Below are 10,707 nucleotides of genomic sequence, written 5' to 3'. Positions count from 1 at the left end.
CAAACAAATGCACAACTAAGAAGTCTGGATGCTGTGCTGGAGAAGCAGATGTTATGATGAGGACGTGGCTTCTGGCTGACAGCTGAAGTGTGTACTGAGTTGTCCGGGCACAGGGACAGCATATGGCACCTGTGAGCACCTGTGGGCCGGTGGTGCTGGCCCTGAATGAGCAATGAGGCTGGAGAGGCTGGCGAGGGAGCGGCACCACAAGAGGGCTCGGCAGGGTAGTGAGGCCGTTAAGGTCACAGTTTGAACAGGCCACTGTGGCTGCAAAGAGGGGACAGGACAGGGCCACAGCACTCCTAGGTCACAGACAGCACTGGTCCAACAAGTAGGAAGGTGGCCACACTGATGGAAAGAGATGGAAGGGGCCCAAATATCTTTATTGTTTAAGTTATTTACATTTCTTAAAAGTTTTTATTGAGTAAAATTCACTAACAGAAAGTTCACCATTTTAGCCATTTTAAAGTATACAATTCAATGGCTTTTAATAAATTCACAATGTTATGCAATCATCACCAATATGTAATTTCAGAAAATGTTCATCATTCCAAAAAGAAACTCCACACCTATTATCACTCCCTCCCCCTCGGCCCCTCCCCCAGCTGGCAGCCACTAATTGTACTTTCTCTGCAAATTTCCTTATTCTGGAAACATTTCATAACATGGAGCCCTATAATAGGTGGCTTCTTATGTCTGGCTTCTTTCAGTTAGCATGATGTTTTCGAGGTTCATTCAAGATGTAGATGAGATTACGTGCACAGGATTTTATTAGATTGTATTAGGTGACAGTGAGTAGATGTTATTATTACTAGAAATAAATTGGGAGGCAGTGGGGAAAGGCTGGAGGAGCGTCAGACTTGGGCAGCTCTGACTTCCAGTGAAGAAGAGTGATAGAAGGCTGAGTGGGAGCGTCTTCTCTCACTGAGCGTCTGAAGCAGGCTCAGTCAAGCCACCCCAGAGTCCTCAACTCAAAGAAGTGTGGCCATGACACAAACAGTATGATCAATCTGGAGCTTTTTAACGGCTGAGCCCCTTGTGACTTGTGTTTCTTATAGTTTGAGGGCTCCCATTTTCATGGCAGCCATAATAATAATAATAATAATAATAATATAATAATAATAATAATAATAATAATAATAATAATGTTTGGTGTGTGTTTCTTTTAAGAAAGGCTGAAAGTCAGTTAGCTAACCATCCATCTGAAGAACCGAATAGACCCAAAACAAAGGAGAGGAAAGGAAATATAAAGAGTAGATATTAATGAAATTGAAAACAGATTTTGAGACAATCAGTAAAGCCAAAAATTGATTCTTTGACAAGATTAATTAAAATGGCAAACCTCTGGCAAGATTGAGAGAGGGAGAGAAGAAAATACATAAGTAGGGACTTGAAAGCAAGCGCTGCCATAGATACAATGTAGATGAAAAAGATAATATTAACAACTTTGGGCCAGTATGCGACTAGAAAAATAGAACTGGGTCAAACTGACCCAAGAGGAGATGGAAAATCTGAACAGTCTTATACGACCCTTAAGGATAGTGAACTAGTAATTAGACTTACAAAAGAAACATCAGGCCCAGCCAGTGAATTCCACTGAGCTTTCAAAGTACAAATTTTTTATAGTAATGCTCCCCAACTTAAAGGACAGCATGACCTTGACACCAAAGCCTGGTAGAAATGGGTTCAAGAGGTGAATACTCCAGGATGATGTCATTTAGAGACCAGCTTCAAAAACTCTAAACAAATTACTAGTTAACCGAAGCTCAGTAGTGCATAAAGACAACACAGTCATGACCAAATGTGAGCTACGCTAAGAACAGGAGGGTGGTTTCACTTTAGGAAATCAATTACTATAAGCTGCTGCCTTAACATCCAGGAGAAAAATCAGATGATCATGCTAATGCAGAAAAGGCATTTGACGGGACTCATCATGTATTCATGGTAAAAACTCCTAGAAATTAAGACTTGAGGAGGATTTCTTAATCTGACAAAGGGTACCTACTTTTTCTAAAGGACATAGCAAACATCATACTTCATGGTGAAAGGTTGAAAGTATTTTAAGATGAGGAACGAGACGGGGTGCCCAGTGTCACGTTTCTGGACATCATTGTGCCAGCTGGCACAGAAGATAAGAAAAAGAAACACAAGATACAAGAATTGGAGAAGGAGAAATGAAACTTAGTACTTTCAGTATTATCTACATAGAAAATGTAAAGAAATCTAACAATGAATTGTTAGAATTAATCAGAAAATTTAGCAATGTTGCTTATACAAAAGCAATATACACAGGGGACTGCATTTTTTAAAATAAGCAATAGGAAATTGGACTTTAAAAATGGAATCCTCTAATATAGCATGGAAAAGTTAAAGGATCTCAGAATAGAGCTCATATAATTGTGCTGGACCTAATTTATGGAGAAAGTGATAAAACTTTATTAAAATAAATTAAAGACCACTCAAATAGATGAAGAAACAGGTTTTGCTAATGCATTGATAGCCTCAGGCGTCTGGGTGGCTCAGTTAAGCGTCCGACTCCACCTCAGGTCATGATCTCATGGTTCTTGAGTTCGAGCCCCGAGTTGGGCTCTGTGTTGGCAGCTCGGAGCGTGGAGCCTGCTTCAGATTCCGAGTCTCCCTCTCTCTCTGCCCCTCCCCCACTCGCACGCTGTCTCTCTGTCAAAATAAATAAACATTAAAAAAATTATAAAAAGAAAAGAAAGTCTCAATATCACAAGGATGTATATTTGCCCCAAGCTGATCTTTGGGATTTTATGCAATTCCTGTCAAAAGCCCATTGTGTGTGAGTGCAACCTGAAAGTTGATTCTAAAAATTATATAGACAAATGAAAGAATAGCAAAAATTCTCCTAAAGGAGAAAACCAGGTAGGAATATATACCTTATTGTAGATCTTGAGTAACTGATACAGTGTGGTGCTAGCACATAGACAAATTGGTCATCCGAGCAGAACTGGGAGCCCAGAAACAGACCCGGGTGTACACACCGCTGGGGTATACGAATGAGCTGGCTCTGCAGCGGGGAAAGGACGCCTTACGCCACACAGAAATCTTAGCTGCATATGGTTTAAAATGCAAACAGCAAGACATACAAATTTTAGAAGAGAATATAGGAGGATGTACTCTTTTTTTTTTATTATTTTTTTTAACGTTTATTTACTTTTGAGACAGAGAGAGACAGCATGAACAGGGAAGGATCAGAGAGAGAAGGAGACACAGAATCTGAAACAGGCTCCAGGCTCTGAGCGGTCAGCACAGAGCCCGACGCGGGGCTCGAACTCACGGACCGTGAGATCATGACCTGAGCCGAAGTCGGACACTTAACCGACTGAGCCACCCAGGCCCCCCCAGGAGGATGTACTCTTAACATTCCAAAAGAATATCTTCACAAGAATAAAGTAAGGAAGAATTTCGTATGATTCAAAAATCACAAAATACAAAGGAAAAGTTGGGTAGATTTAGATATCTGTGTATCATGAGTGAGAGAAGGTTCTGCACCGCTTTCACTTGGCAGCCCATACAAAAATGCACAAGAACTTCCACCAGTCAATAAGGAGAAAAAGGACCCTGCTGAGAGTGGGCGAAAACTTGAATGGGTGATTTGATTAAGGGGAGACATGCATGAGTAATAAATCTATGAGAAGCCACTCAACTGTATGAATAATCAAGGGAATGCAGATTAAAAGCCATTGGGAGATGTTTGAAATGCCTACCAGATGAAAAAATGTCCCGATAATAGCAGAATGTTGGGGGGTTGCGCTCTGGGCACTAATTGTGTGGTACCCCATGAGGCGGAGATCTTGTCCAGTGGCCTACCAATCCCGCTCCTCGATTTAGGTCTCCTGGAACCTCTTGCCCACATACCGAGAGAACTATATTAGATGTTCGTTGGAGAATTTTTTTGGAAATAGCAGAAAACATAAACTAGAATGTCTACTTCGAAGTAGTGTGAACAAATATATTGTCATACTACAGACTAATACACATGATGACAAATGAGTCACAGCTGTGTGAAATGACGGGTGCATTGTGGCAACACAGTATGGAACGAGAATAAAGTTGCAGTCCTATTTATTACAGTTCAACAGCGTGTAGGGCTGTACAAATATTGTACAGGGATACAAAGAAGAAGGAAAGAGAAGGGTGAACATAAAAATCAGGACAATGGTGGCTTCTGTGGGAAGTGGGAGTCCGTGCGGGGGTACACGGGGGCTTCAAAGATATCCTGGGTCTATTTCCTAAGCTGGTTGGTGGGTTATTCTTTAAACTTTATGCATGTTTTATAATTTGCATGTATTCTTTGATTTTAAAACGTAAGTAGCAATATGGGGATGATGAGGGAGGGTGCCAAGAGCAGGGGGTGGGCAAAGAGGGCATGTGGGCTGCTAATTCAGAAGGGGAGGCGGCACAGTATTTGAACACTGAGGGGATGCAGGTAAGTCTGAGGTGTGGGAGTCTTGGCTCCATGTAGCATTTACCTTTATTATTTAAAAAAAATAAACATTGGGGCACCTGGTGGCTCAGTCAGCTGAGTGTCCAACTCTTGACTTTGGCTCAGGTCATGATCCCATGGTCGTGGGATCAAGCCTCGCATCAGGCTGTATGTTGAGTGTGGAGCCTGCTTAAGATTTTCTCTCTCCCTCTGCCCCTCTCCCTTGCTTGCATGCTGTCTCAAAAATAAAATAATAAAATATTTAAGAAATTAAGCATTAATTTATATAAAAACAAAAAAAATTTGCTTAGTTCTCTCTCCCCCAGTCCCCACATGAGAACCCAACATGCAGTGCCAAAGGTGGGATCTAGAAGGGGAGGCACATCTCACTTACATCAGCACCAAAACCAATAAAATACTTAGGAATAAGTTTAACCAAGGAGATCAAAGATCTGTACATCAAAAACTGCAAGACATTGATAAATTGAAGACGACACAAATGAATGCAAAGACATCCCCGCCCCATACTCTGTGTCCATGGGTCGAAAGAGTTAACACTGCAAAATGTCCATACTATCCAAAGCCATCTAAGAGCCCAAATAGATAAAGCAACCTTGAGAAAGAAGAAATTTGGAGGCATCAAACTTCCTGATTTCAAACTATATTACAAGGCTATACGAATCCAAATAGTATGGTACTTGCATAAAAACAGACAATAGAGGGGCACCTGGGTGGCTCAGTTGGTTAAGTGTGCGACCCTTGACCTTGGCTCAGGTCACGATATCATGATCCGTGGGTTCCAGCCCTGTGTCGGGCTCTGTGCTGAGACCTCAGAGCACGGAGCTTGCTTGGGATTCTCTCTCTGCCCCTCCCCCACTCGTGCGCTCTGTCTCTGTCTCTTTCAAAATAAATAAATAAACTTAAAAAAAACCCAGACAATAGACCAATTAAACAAGAGCACAGAAATAAACCCACACATATACGGTCAACTAATATTTGACAAGGGAGCCAAGAATACTCGACGGAAAAAGGATAGTCTTTTCAATAAGTTGTGTTGGAAAAACTGGACATTCACATGCACAAAGATGAAATTGGACTCCTATCTTACACCACTCACAGAAGTGAACTCGAAATGGATTAAAAATTTAAATGTAAGACCTGATATCATAAAACTACTCCAAGAAAACATGGGTAAAGATCTCCTCGACGTTGGTCTTGGCAAAAATTTTTTAGATACGACCCCAAAAGCAGAAGCAACAAAAGCACAAATCCACAAGTGGGACATCAAACTGAAAAGCTTCTGTGTGAGCAGTGCCCTGCTGGCTCAGTCAGTGGTGTGCAACTCTTGATCTTGGGGTTGTGGGTTCATGCCCACATGGGGTGTAGAGGTTACTTAAAAAATAAAATCTTTAATGAAATAAAAAGCTTTGCGCAGCAAAAGAAACCATCAATAAAATGAAAAGTCAGCTCACAAAGTGGGGCAAATATTTGGAGGCCACATACCTGATAAGGGGCCAATATCCAAAATATGTAGGAAACATGTACAATAGCCAACAAACAAAAAACCCCAAATAATCTAATTTTAAAATGGGCAAAGGACTTCCCAAAGATGACATACAAATAGCCAACCATTTCATGAAGAGCTGCTCGACATCACTCACCCTCAGAAAGATGCAGACTGGAAACACAATGAGGTATCACGACTATTAGGGTGGCCGTCATCAAAAAGACAAGAGCTGACAGGTGCCGGTGAGGATGTGAAGGGGGAAGCCCTGTGCACCATTGGTGGGAATGTAAAATGGTGCAGCCACTGTGGAGCACAGTGTGGCGGTTCCTCAAAAAATTCAAAATAGAATTACAATATGATCCAGCAATCCCACTTCTGGGTATTAGCCTAAAGGAAATGGAACTGGGATCTTGGAAAGATGTCTGCACCCTATGTTCGCCGCAGCTTTATTCACACAGCCAGGACATGGAAACACCCTAAGTCTCTATGTACAGATAAATAATAAGATGTGAGACATACATACAATGAAATGTCATTGTGAGCAGAGTCATAAAAAAAGAAGGAAACCCTGCCATCCCTGACAACGTGGATGATCCTTGAGGGCACGGTGCTGAAGGAAGTAAGCCAGATGCAGAAAGACAAACTTTGTATGGTCTCACCGACTTGTGGAATCTCAAAGAGCTCAACTCCGAGAAACAGGGAGTGGAATGACGGCCGCCAAGGGCTGGGAAGTGGGCAACAGGAAGATGTTGGTCCAAAGGTATAAACTTCCAGCTGTCGCAGGCCTTCTTATTACAACAAAAGAAAAGGTAACTGTGGGAAGTGACGGATGTGTTAGCCAGCCTGACTAGTAATCATTTTGCAAAATATACGTGTGTCAACTCATCACACTGAACACCTCAAACTTACACCATGTTCGCTGGCAGTGACATCTCAGTGAAGTTGGGGAAAAAGAAGGGGGTACCTGAGGAGGTGCTGGGCTTCCAGGTATGGTGGACGGAGGCGAGCAAGGCTCCTACCCTCCAAGAGTGGGCAGGGGGCCGAGTTTCGAGGACAGCGGAGCATGACGTCAACACCGCTGCCAAGCATGGGGCAGGACGGACTTGGAGACCCCTGAGGACGTCCTGGGGGACTGCGGGTGATGCAGGTCTATCCAGTGTGTGGCCCTCTGCAGCTGCTAGACTCGTGAGGGTGCCCCTGGAGGTTCAAGGTGGGGCCTTTTGCCAGTGAGTAGGATGGAGGACGAAGGACCAGGGAGCCCCGCCAGGAAAGGAGGGCGTTGGGGGGTAGGAAGCACTGAGACCGGGTGCAGGGAAGGCCCGGGGTGGGGGAAGAATAGTGTCATCAACAGGTAACAGGCTCCAGCCTCCTAGCCTAACGACGCTCCCCTCTGCACCCCACTCAGCCTCAGAGCTGCCTGCCCCACTACATTTCCCAGTGAATTCTCTCTTTCGTTCCTCTGGAAGAGCTTTTTAACCCGCTCCTCCTTTCAACCTGCAACGCCCCTTCTCACTGTCTGTGGATTATCTTGTTTCTTAATTCAGTGAGAAAGGAGAGCAATCAGAAGACAGCCCTCATCCACCACCCAGTTAACCTACTACCCCTCCTGTGCCTTCAGCCCCGTGGTCTGTCTTCCCTTCTGCTACAACCAAGGAACTCTCCCAGGTCCTGGGCCCTCTGGCCTGGAGGAGGCAACACGCCCTCCCTGCACCACCAATTGTTCTTTCTGTTGAGTAATTATGCACATAAAGTCCGATAGCAACCCCTTCTTGAAAGAAACACACTGACTCCTTGAGTGCCATACCTCCTTTAGCTGTAGTGTTTCATGTCGTCTCTGTTCCCCTTCGTAGAACAGCTTGCTGCACAAGGTGTGTGCCCTGCTGTAGGCAGCTCCTCACGAGTCATCCTGTTTAATCCAGTCCACTCAGGTGTTTCTAACTCTTCTATGGAAACTGCTTTTATCAAGGTAACAGGTGCCTCTGTCTTGCTGACGATTGGATGTTGTCCTTCACCTCTCTGGATTGCTCAGCAGAATTTGCCAGATGACTATAAGCCCTCTCTTGACACACGCTCGTCCCAAGGCCCTGGAAACTCTACTCTCCCGAACCTTCTCGCCCTGAATTCTCTGACTGCTTCTTCTCAGGCTCCTTTTCATCTACTTGATTCTGAGTTCCCTCCCCTCCCCCAGGGCTCTTTTCTCTCTGCGTATGCTTATTCCCTCAGAGATGACTTCTGATTCAGGCAGTGGTCTGGCAGGATGGCCCCCTCTAGAGGACTGGCTACTGTGACTTGTGCAGGGTCTAACAAAACCTCGAGAATAACCGGTGTCGGTATTGTTCCCAGGCCTGCAGCAACGAGGGGCAGTGGCCACCGGAAGGGGATGGCAGGAGCTGGGACCTGCAGGTGAGGCTTATGGCCAACCCCGAGTCAGCCAGCAGGAGGGAGCTGGAGGAATACAAGCCTTGACCTCGCCCCCACCAGCCAAGTACCACCGGGAGTGGGAGGCTGAGGGAGTGAGCTGGTGTGGTCTACACAGCCAGCACATGGCACAGAGCCGACTGGGGCAGGACAGAGACAACAGGAGGGACAGACATGAAGTATTAACATGGCTTCCAGATTTGTGTCTCCAGCTGTGACCTGCTGTGTGAACATTCCTTGCAATATCCACTCACCATCTCCACTTTTATGTGAAATACAAAATTCTTTCTTAATCTCCACTCCCCATCTCCCTGTTTTGGTAATGAGCACCAGTCAACATCACTTAGGTCACTTAGGTCAGCCCCTGTTCTTTTCCTCCAACACATCAGCCATTGAGTCAGCTGCACGACACAGCGGCTGTGCACGAGGCCTCTCACCCAGGCCACACCATCTCTCCTCTGGACTGCGGTCAAAAACCCCTAATGGCCTCCCAGTTTCGTTCAGTGACGGGACTATTGGCAACCTCCCTAGATAATCTTCCCTTCTACCTCACAGCTAAGTGAAGCTTGTTTATGTCTCAGGCCACTATGTGCCCACCTTAGTGGGAAATGTCAGTCCTGGTCCTCTTTGCCACACGTTCACTTCCCCACCCTCTTCATACATGGTTCACATCTGCCCAATAGAGTGTATTTTTTTAAAATGTTTATTTATTCTGAGAGACAGAGAGAGTGCATGAGAAGGGGAGGGGCAGAGAGAGAAGAGAGAGAATTCCAAGCAGTCTCCATGCTCAGTGCAGAGCCTGATGTGGGGCTCGAGCCCACGAACCATGAGATCATGACCTGAGCCGAAACCAAGAGTTGGATGCTTAACCGACTGAGCCACCCAGGCACCCCTCTGATAAAAAAAAAAAAAAATTAATGTGTATTTATTTTTGAGACAGAGAGAGAGCATGAACAGGGGAGGGGCAGAGAGAGAGGGAGACACAGAATCTAAAGCAGACTCCAGGTTCCGAGCTGTCAGCACAGAGCCTGACACGGGGCTTGAACTCACAGACCGTGAGATCATGACCTGAGCCGAAGTCGGATGCTTAACTGAGCTACCCAGGCACCCCAATTTTTTTAAAAAAGTTTATTTATTTATTTTGAGAGAGAGAGAGAGACAGAAAACAAGTGGGGGAGGGGCAGAGAGAGAGAGAGAGAGAGAGACCCAAGCAGGCTCTGTTCTGTTAGCCCAGAGCCACCACGGGGCTTGATCTCATGAACTGTGCTGAAATCAATAGTCAGACGGTTAACTGACTGAGCCACCCAGGCAACCCTGCCCAATAGAACTTAAAGAGAAATTTGTTGGGGAGCTGCTGAGAAACCTTTCCTTTGTTATAAAAGGGTATGTTTTTGTTTTTGAGAGAGAGAGAGAAAGAAAGAGTGAGTGGGGGAAAGGGACAGAGGAAGAAGGATAGAGAATCTCAAGCTCCACACTCAGCGCAGTACCTGGCATGGGGCTTGATCCCACGACCCTGGGATCATGACCTGAGGCGAAATCAAGAGTTGGACGCTCAACTGACTGAGTCACCCAGTCCCTCCTATATGTTTATTTTTAAAAAATGGATGTCCTTTTTACACATTTCTCTTTCTTCATTTGAGATGGTGATATAAAGATGGGATGCTTTGTGCTACAGCAGCCACCTTGGGCCATGAGGTTTGGGAAGTATGAAGACAAAAACCGTACACTGTGACCATGGGAGGGAGGAAGGATGGAAAGAGTTTGTGTTCCTGAAATGGGATACTTTATGCCTTTTTATTCGGTGAGGCTAAAACTGTACTGTGTAAACCACAGCTGGGACTTGAGTTGCTAACTTCTGAATGCATCCTGGGCAAAACACACCCCAAACCCTGCAGCCTATTCTGTACTCAACAGACAGAGGGATTCTTTCAGAACAGGAGTCACGATGGTGTCTCTCCTCAGAACTCTTCTCTGATGTCCCATCACACTTGGAACAGAAGCTGGAGCCCATATCTCCATCAGCACAGCTCCAAGATTGCCACCCTGGGCCTCTGTGCTCTGTCCTCACCTCACTTGGCACATCTCACTTCTCTACGACATTCAGGTCCATGCGAGGATGATTTCCTGACAGGTCAACCCTGACTCGATGGTAGAAAAGCCTCTTCCACTGTCACCTGCCATCTTGTTTCCTTGTTCAGTTCTCATGAACTGAACACTGCCCCCGGGTGCTGCATGTGCATGAACTGGTGAAGGGGACAGTGTCCAACATTTGCTTTATCCCCTCTGTCACTCACCAGGAGTGAGGCTTCTTAGCCGAATGAACCAATTGTGT

Source organism: Acinonyx jubatus, chromosome D4 (assembly GCF_027475565.1).
Source record: "Acinonyx jubatus isolate Ajub_Pintada_27869175 chromosome D4, VMU_Ajub_asm_v1.0, whole genome shotgun sequence".
Classification (NCBI taxonomy): domain Eukaryota; kingdom Metazoa; phylum Chordata; class Mammalia; order Carnivora; family Felidae; genus Acinonyx; species Acinonyx jubatus.
The sequence above is the reverse complement of the archived record's forward strand: the minus strand, read 5'-3'. Positions refer to the sequence as shown.